We start from the raw sequence: 9,396 nt of genomic DNA, 5'->3' as shown, positions 1-9,396 counted from the left end.
CAGAAAGTTGCAGGATAGAAGGAGGGTGTAAGTGAACATATTTAAAGTTAGTTTCATCTCTCTAGTGTTTTTCTGATGGGAGAAATCTGCAGTGTTGCAACTGCCACGTGTTGCAACCGTCCACACTCTCCCCTACCTCTTTGGATGGCAATGTGAAGAAGATCTTTTGGTAAATTTTGGGTTCACCACCTCTTCAATATTTTAATCCCCACTTTCTGATGGTCTTCAGCCCTATTCCAATGAGACTAGTTTAATGGGGGAACCTGGGGTAAAGTAATAATAACCTGGATATTATCTACTCCCGTCCGAACGCGCCATATCAGTAAAGATAGTGGAGTATGTCGAGTAAACTTCACAGTGAGTTTTACCTCCTGTAAAATGATACAGGGAAATTACCCTTGGTAATACTAATCCTGTCCGAATGCAAACCTATGTAATGATGTTTGGTTAAATGGTTAAATGCACAAAACGCACAAAATATATAATCTCTCCCGGCTTGCAAACATCACAGCCTTGCAGTAAACCGTTAGTTTTGTCTTAGGGAGTTGTTCCAAGCTGTGTTGGCTGTCAAAATGAGACAGCATGGTCAAATGCACTCTCCAAATAAAGGACATGCAGACGCATTAGAATGGATTTTGATGTGTTAGTAAACCAACAGGTAATTGTTAGAATTGTTCCACGGGACCAAATGCCTCCATGGATGTGCAATAATGTGCTCAAATATGTGTTCATTGTGTTCAAATTTGTGCTCAATGTGTCTCCATTTACTGAGATATTTCAATCCAGTCCGAATCGGCCATTTCTACCGACGTCCTGAGATAAAAATGAAATTTCATCATGTCCATACATAAAACTAGTCCAGTCGGAATAGGGCTAGAGGGAAAATTGTCTGTTGACTGTGTTTTGAACATATTCCTCAGAAAATGATGTAGATATTGTATGTATAAGCAGATAAAATCCATAAAGAAAGAAATTGATTAAGGTCTTGTGGTGAAAGCTCTGAGGTCTGCAGTTAGTACAATACTCTAAAAATGGCCATCAACTGTGTTACGCCTCTGTCAACTGTGTCACGCATTTGCTTGTGACAGTTGTTATGACACAGTTGTTATGACTGATTATGTTTTTTTTGTTTTGTGTTGGGCGCACACATCCAAAAACACTTAGTGTCAGACAGTTGAAGGAGCCGGGGGTAGGTCTGCACACTGTCAATTAACTAAAAAAAAAAAAACATTATTATTTACAAAGCAACACTGATCACCCTGGATCTTCATCAGACAGATTATGGCTTTGTCTTTTAAAATGCTTGTAAATTGACGTAAGTGCTTTCTGATAAGTGTGTTTCTAATGTGTGGTATTTTTTTTATATATAGGCCTATGCTTAAGATAATGTAACATTTTTCTGTAACATGATTCACAGAATCTACAAGCAAAGGTTGTTTTAAGTAATTTAAAATCAGCAATTAGTTGGTTTGGACTTTCAAGGGTGTATACCATGGCAATATCAATGTTATTGGGGGGATACAGAAAATGCCAGAGGAAAAAAACTAAAATACTGTATGGTGAAAGCCAATACATATGGTCTTGTGTTTAAATCATTTTGTAAAAGAGCTCTCCATTTTGTCTTAAAATGTATTTTTTTTTATTTTTAGGTGATGTTGAAAGGATCAAGTCTGATGGAAGACCACACACGGATGAAAACAGATGCACAGGAAGAAGAGATAATCAACGAATGCACAACTTTCAGTGCCCCCATTGTGAAAAGAGTTTTCTTAAGATGGGAGGTCTCAAGAATCACCAGGTGATCCACTCAGAGGGGAAACCATTTCAGTGCTCTGATTGTGGAAAGAGTTTTAGTCACATTGGTGGCCTCAACAGACACAAAAGGATCCATTCAGGGGAAAAACCATTTCAATGTTCTGATTGTGGAAAGAGTTTCAGTGAAATGTCCCATCTCAAGTTACACCGGAAGAGACACTCGGGTGAAAAACAATTGCAATGCTCTGACTGTGGAAAAGGTTTTTGTCACACAGGTAGCCTCAAAAGACACAAGAGGATCCATTTAGGGGAAAAACCATTTCAGTGCACTGATTGTGGAAAGCGTTACAGTCGCATTGGTCGCCTCAACAGACACAAGAGGATCCATTCAGGGGAAAAACCATTTCAATGTTCTGATTGTGGAAAGAGTTTTACTCAAATGAGCAGTCTCCGGCAGCACCAGATGAGACACTCTGGGGAAAAGCCATTTCAGTGCTCTGATTGTGGAAAGCATTTCAGTCGCACTCACGACCTCAAGAGACACCAGAGGATCCATTCAGGGGAAAAACCATTTCAATGCTCTGATTGTGGAAAGAGTTTTAGTCAAATGGGTAATCTCAACAAACACCGGAAGACACACTCGGGTGTGAAACCATTTCAATGTTCAGATTGTGGAAATAGTTTTAGTAAATTGAGCAATCTCAACCAACACCGGATGATCCACTCTGGAGAAAAACCATTTCAGTGCTCTGATTGTGGAAAGCGTTTCAGTCGCACTCAATACCTCAAGAGACACAGGAGGATCCATTCAGGGGAAAAAACATATTAATGCTCTGATTGCGGAAAGAGTTTTAGTAAAATGTGTCATCTCAAGAGACATCAGGTGACACACGCGGATGAAAAAAAATTGAAAAAATGTTCAAAAATGCTGTCACTATGGGAAAAGTTTTTTTCAACCATTTCAGTGTTGTGACTGAGGAAGAGGTTTTAATCTAATTGGCATCCTCAAGAGACAAAAGAGGATCCACTCTGGTGGAAAACCATTTCTATGGACTGAGTGTGAAAAGAGTTTTAGTCAAATGGGCCACCTCAAGGAACACCAAACAGTTAATTCAGGGGGGAAACCATTTCAGTGCTCTGACTGATTCAGCAGAATGGAATATCGCAAGAAACACCAGGTCATCCATTTACGTGAACCAGTGTTTGAGTGCTCTAACTGAGGAAAGAGTTTCATTTGAATAAATTATCTCAATGAACACTTGGTGGTCCATTCTGAGGGAAAACCATTTCCGTGATCTGACTGTTGGAAAAAAACACTTTATTATTCTGAATGTGGAAAAGGCTTTCACCACAAGTTCAGCTGGAAAACTGACACAGAATGCATTCAAGAGAAAATCCCCTTTGAGTGCTCTCTATGAGGAAAGAGTTTTAAGCCAAACAGTCCATCTCAAGAAACACCAGAGGATTCGTGCAGGGTCAAAAGCACGTTGATGTATTTAGTAAAACTGATAATGAATTAAAGGGTTAACTGCAGAGGTTATGAAAATCAATGTTTACTACTTTAGGGCGGTCATGGGTAAGCGGTTAGGGCGTCAGACTTGTAACCCAAAGGTTGCCGGTTCGACTCCTGACCCGCCAGGTTGGTGGGGGGAGTAATTGACCAGTGCTCTCCCCCATCCTCCTCCATGACTGAAGTACCCTGAGCATGGTACCGTCCCGCCGAACTGTTCCTTTGGGGCATAAATGAGGCATAGATGCAATTTCATTGTGTGCAGTGTGCAGGGAACACTTGTGTGCTATGGAGTGCTGTGTCACAATGACAATGGGAGTTGGAGTTTCCCAATCGGTTTTCACTTTCACTAATCATATTGTTGCGCACAACCAAGTTATTTTTCACAGCTACCCAGATCTGACTTCTACCAGACATTTATATTCAAGGGATAATTTGAATAGAACCTGTTTGACAATGTGTAGTAGACCATATGTCACCCATGACGTCATGCTGCTATGCATCAACATTTATGAGCAGATTAATATAAAGGTTAATTGATGTCTCCATCTGCTAAAGGTTGTAAAGCCATTTCTAAATCATTGGGACGTATGAGAACCACAGAGAGTGCCATTATCCACATATGGAGAAAACATGGTGTAGTGGTAGTGGCTGTCACACTAAGGCTCTGATTACATGAATTCATTTCATTATTTTTTTTACATTTATTTTACCTTAATTTAACTAGGGAAATAAAATCACATTGAGAATAAAATTCTCTTTTCCAAGTGAGCCCTGGCCAAGGCGGCAGCACACATTACATTTACAGACAGGACACAGACAAAACAGAAAAGATTAAAATGGATGAAGAGATAAAATTACACAATAAAAACCATAAAAATAATAAACATAAAACAATATTAAAAGGAGATTACAAGATTAAAAACGAGTGCAGGCAGACTTAAAAGTGTCATTAAGATATGCTTTAAACTCAGCTACAGACATAAAAACAGCAAGCTTAAGAGATTTCTGAAGCTCATTCCAGTGAGTTGGGGCACAATGAATAAAAGCAGTTTTACCAAATTCTGTTTTTATTGTACCATGCCGGCGTATTGCAAGCTACTTACGTTTACACACAAAGTTTCTGTCCTCTCCATAAAGAACTACTCTCTGCCTGCCTCTCCGTATTGTCCACGTGGATGAAGGAACATCACCTCCAGCTAAACCTCGCTAAAACTGAACATCTATCATTCTCTGACCACAGCCTCTTCTCATGCCACTTCTCACTGTTCGATATGAAAAAGATCAGACAGTACCTGACCCAATATGTCACTCAGCATTGGTCAAAGGCGTCTGCTAATTGTAAAGTAATGTCATATACTGTATATGCGGATCGGCTGATTCACTAGTCTGTGCTAGCTGAAGTGAAGCACACCTGTTTGTTTATCTTCCCAGCACTCAGGGCTAATGGTAAGGAGAGGGACCAGTTGGTATTTAATCCCACAGAAGGAGTTAGCTCTCTCTCTCTCTCTGCCCATTTTAATAGCAGTCTGGTTTGTGGTCCTGAGCTGTGCTCTTTGTTCTTCAGACGAGTAAGTTTTGGTTTCTACTTACATTTTGTCTTTTATTTTAACTTACTGTACATTTTGTCTTTTGTTTTATCAATTTCATAGGCCTGTAACATTTTGAAAACTTCAACTTTATTTTGTTTTATTTTGTTATTTGCTCACATGGAATGTAAATAAAACACCAACCTTGCACCGGAGTTGCAACCTTTGGCTGTGTCATCAGGTTGTCATATAACCCATGTGACCTATGGGTTATCATTTAACAGGCTGCAGATGTAGGGTGTCAGTAGTCCAAGTATTGCCTTGTATATAAACGTACATGTGTACTAGTGAATGGGTTTCCTGGTAGTCAGTGCAGACCATTGAACTCTGGCATACAGTTCACAGTGATGCGTTAGAGCTCTACAGTTAGTGATGAACCTCAGGGCACCATAATACACAATCTTAGTCAGATATTGAGCTGAAGCATTCATACACAGGTACAGCAGGTCTGCATTGTCAAAAACGAATACAAAGGTTGGAGAGACAACATGAAAAACAGAATTTATTTCTAAATAAAAATCTAGTTTTAGTTTGAGTTTCCTCACAAGATTTTCGGCTTTGAACGGCAAAGTGTCATCAAGCAAGATACCAAGATAACTGCTTGGGAATGCAGTTCTGCCAAGTTGTACCAAGATAAATGCACTTGTGGAAAGCTGATTGGATCATGACTGGGTCAGTAATAATGGGCACACACCTGCCATCTAGAACATCTCCACAGACTGGAGAACATTAGGCTTGTTTGTGACGAAGCAGTACGATTTTTCCTAGGCAGTGGGCCAGGGCTTGACACTGTCACCTGCCAACCGGCCAAATGCTGGTTAAACTTGGCTGTGGCTGGTAATAATTTCAGTGTCACCAGCCAATTTGGCTGGTAGCTTATTGTATGGTATGACATATCGTAATGGACTATATTCTGCAGTCTGCTCCTTCTGTATCAATTGTGTGTAGAAGTTCAGGAGAAAGCTCAGTTACTTGTTATATTTGTATGATTTATTTCCATGAAGAAAGCTGTGAACTCATTTTCTTGCTTTAGCACCTCTTCGTGTGAGGTTAGATGTACTATATCATGATAAAAAAGAAACATATCAAATGTATGGCTACTAGAATAGCTGAAGGGCTAGTGACTCGAGAAAATTACTAGCCACAATGGCTAGCAAGCGAAAAAGTTACTGTCAAGCCCTTCAGTGGGCATGCACACTTTGCCAGTTTGATGCATTCTGGTTAGAATTTTCCAGGGGGTCAGGATTTGGCCGATTAGCTTCACCGATTAGCAAGGCACTTCCTCGCCGCAATTCCGCCACCACTTCGCTCCAAGAGGGTGGACGCGATTGGTGGGTGCGCGAGTTTAGTGTTGGGCACACATCCCTATACAGGTGTGTGGTTGTGCACCTCCATGCATCCAATGCCAGTCTTCCATATATCTTTCTGGTCAATCGTAAGTCAGTCATTAACGTGGCTGAGTAAACTGGTGGCGGAAACGACTCCATCTTTGAAGCTGAAAAATTAGTTCAATTTTGGCTGAATTCACTAGCCTAACATTTCCCATTGAAATGACTGGAGGCGGGACTTATTCACTCTCTCCAGTTCTTACACTACCTCCATGGATTTTCTAACCACAATGCATCAAACTGGCAAAGTGCGCATGCCCACTGCCTAGCAAAATCTTACTGCGTTGTCAGGAACGAGCCTATTGGTATTGGGTTCAGCCATATCAGCCTTTCTCAATTAGTCTGACAATCCAGCCCGTGTGTCTTAAAACAATTAGGGGTATCGAGTACAAACCAAGCTGTGGCCTGCAAGCCAGTCATGTAGAGAGGCAAATGTAATGTGTGGCTGTGTCTTCTCTGGGTGTCTGGCGCCATCTAGTGGGTCAATCATAACCACACTAACCTCCGGTTGTCTTTCTATTGGGCCTATCAATTCCTTTATGGTAATTAAATTCAATTTCAGTTTATTAGGGACCATGTACAATTAAAACTTAGCTAACCTCAGGCTGTTGCCATGTTATGCTCTACACCAGAGCTAGCCCCAGGCTAATTTACATCTGCTGTCCCTGGCAAGACATAAAACATCAAAAACATATGAACATACATATAGAAGTAAGAAATAAGAAGAATGAGAAAATGAGGACTCCATGCTCTTCCATAGACCCAGTGGGCACCTCAAAGCTGCTTGTTTTCACCTCCGAATGCTCCGCCTGCAAGTCGTGCTGTGCCAATCACTGCCAGTCATTAGGCATATTGATTAGCCACTACCAAAGCCATACAGAGGGAGAGTCGGGCAATCTCCACTGTGTCCTAGGGCCGACTTCGGCATTAGCAAAATTAGCTGTTTTAGCGTCTCAGAACTGCTTAGCGTTGCGAACACAGACATCATATAGGAAGACTAGATGCGTCGTCCGCGTTCCCATCATGCAAGTCGAACGTCCGCGCATGGCAGCCATGTTAGTGCAGCCTTCTGGCTAAACCAGTTGCAGTGAGTTTTGGGTGTTGTATACTCTTCAGATGGCCATAATTCCCTGAAATTTATATCGATTTTCGAACAGTTTGGTTTTTTATACAGTATAAAAAAATCCAAACGAAAGTATATGTTGATACTGCATAGTGATGCATATTCACATTATTATTATATTACATTATATTATAAAGTTCATAGGTCTAAGATCATGTATAATATAATTCAGTAGGCTTATTAAGGTAATTAAATAGATCCCATAAACAAATGCACAAAGTAATCTTTTATATTTTCAGTAAAATAACAAGTAAACGTTCACTTGTGGTCTACATTCTACTTTGGTTTCGACAGCTCCACCTTGTGTCCAAAATGAGTCATGACGCTAAAGCCATCCAGATAGAATTAACTTGTTGCGCTGTAGGCTACATCTCTCTTCCAGTACGTCATCTCTGTCGTCTATAATTTGATGCAATGAATATATCCATGCCGTCAAAGTAATGCACAGCAATGGTTAAAATGTGTATTTGCTGTAGGTCTATCTATTTTTTTGGACAAATAGGTTAAGTGGGAAGCATAGGCCTATTACTCTCCTGGGCGTTTTACCCCAGTCTACACATAAGTTTTAAGGAGCCCTACCATTTATAAACACGTGTCAATATTTCAGCGCAGCAACAGTATACATTTTCAAGTATCCCAACGTTTCAACTCTTCAGTTTACTTCAGGTGTAACGGAGGGTCTGTGGAGAGTTTAGGCTGCGCTAATATGGCCGACCTGTGCGGACGTGCTTGAAATACGCGACGACGTATCTAGTCTTCCTATATGATGTCTGTGGTTGCGAATGTTAGTGCCTAGAAGTGGGCATAGCACACAGCAAATGCAATGCGATGCAATGCAGGGAATATGACAAGACTCACTATTCGTAGTAATAACTTCAGATAAACATCACAGATGGTAAAAGTGTTGTGATTGTCATTACCAAGACAGTTGATAGTTTACATATTTGTGGTGATTACCCCGCAGTATAGTTTGTTAGTCCTTATTTTTGGCTTTTTATGTGGTGGTTCTATGTTGAGTCTATGGAAAGACAGCCGCTCGATCGTTTCCGTTTTTGTAAAAATAGGGTCATATGTTCCCTGCATTGTATGTTTCCGGGTTTTCAAATTGTGCCCCTCCAAAAACCATTCCTAAACCTAACCTGTCAGTAATGCAGTGTTTCTGAGTTGTAAATTTATGGCCTGACCAAAACTATCCCTAAACCTAACCTACCGTTTGCGAGGAACATAGGACCCGGGGAACATAGGACCTGAGGAACATAGGGATGACCCCGAAAATTCTAACCAGAATGCATCAAACTGGCAAAGTGCACATGGCCACTGCCTAGCAAAAGCAGCACTTCGTCACGAACGAGCCAAGTGAAGCAGCAGTGAATCCATAGTGGACACATGGTAAAGCAGTGAACCATCTGTGAAAAGGCCTTTCCTCCATAACAAAATTTCACCACCAGTGTTGGGCAAGTTACTTTGAAAAAGTAACTAGTTACTAGTTACTAGTTACTTCTCCAAAAAAGTAACTGAGTTACTTCCTGAGTTACTCCGGTATCAAAGTAACTAGTTACCAGTAAAAGTAACTATTGCGTTACTCGCCCCCCCCGACCATGTTTCATAAACCACATAGAGAAGGACGGTAAAGACAGGTAACGATACAAACAATTTATTGCAACATAATAAACCAAAGCCACTGGATGGACAATATATATATATATATATTCATTTTTTATAAAAGAAAATAACACATTTTAATAGGCTTATTTAAATTCAACTGAAAATGTGCATGTTAAATCCAACTTTAAATTACTACTAAATGTAGTATTTACATTTTAATTATTACTAAATGCTATCCTTTCAAACAAGACCAGAGATGTTCTATCTAAACTGTCTCTGACAAGACTACGATTACGTCATTTTGTAGTTCACAGAGTCGTGAAGCAGTAAAAGACGCGACCACAAAATGCGGAAGTAGCCACTTTGCGTCTTTGTCTCGAAGCGTGCGAGTAGTTTGTGTGGTTATCAGCGAACTATCAGCGAGCT

The 9,396-nt window shown here is 40.4% G+C and overlaps 1 pseudogene; it reads left to right on the top strand.

The window, feature by feature from the left end:
- Positions 1-1,774: 1,774 nt before the first annotated feature.
- LOC134456406 (zinc finger protein 135-like) lies at positions 1,775-6,734 on the top strand (annotated as a pseudogene).
- The last annotated feature ends 2,662 nt before the right edge of the window (positions 6,735-9,396 follow it).

The sequence above is a fragment of the Engraulis encrasicolus genome, chromosome 10 (assembly GCF_034702125.1).
Source record: "Engraulis encrasicolus isolate BLACKSEA-1 chromosome 10, IST_EnEncr_1.0, whole genome shotgun sequence".
In the NCBI taxonomy this organism is placed as follows: Eukaryota; Metazoa; Chordata; class Actinopteri; order Clupeiformes; family Engraulidae; genus Engraulis; species Engraulis encrasicolus.
The sequence above is the reverse complement of the archived record's forward strand: the minus strand, read 5'-3'. Positions and strand labels throughout refer to the sequence as shown.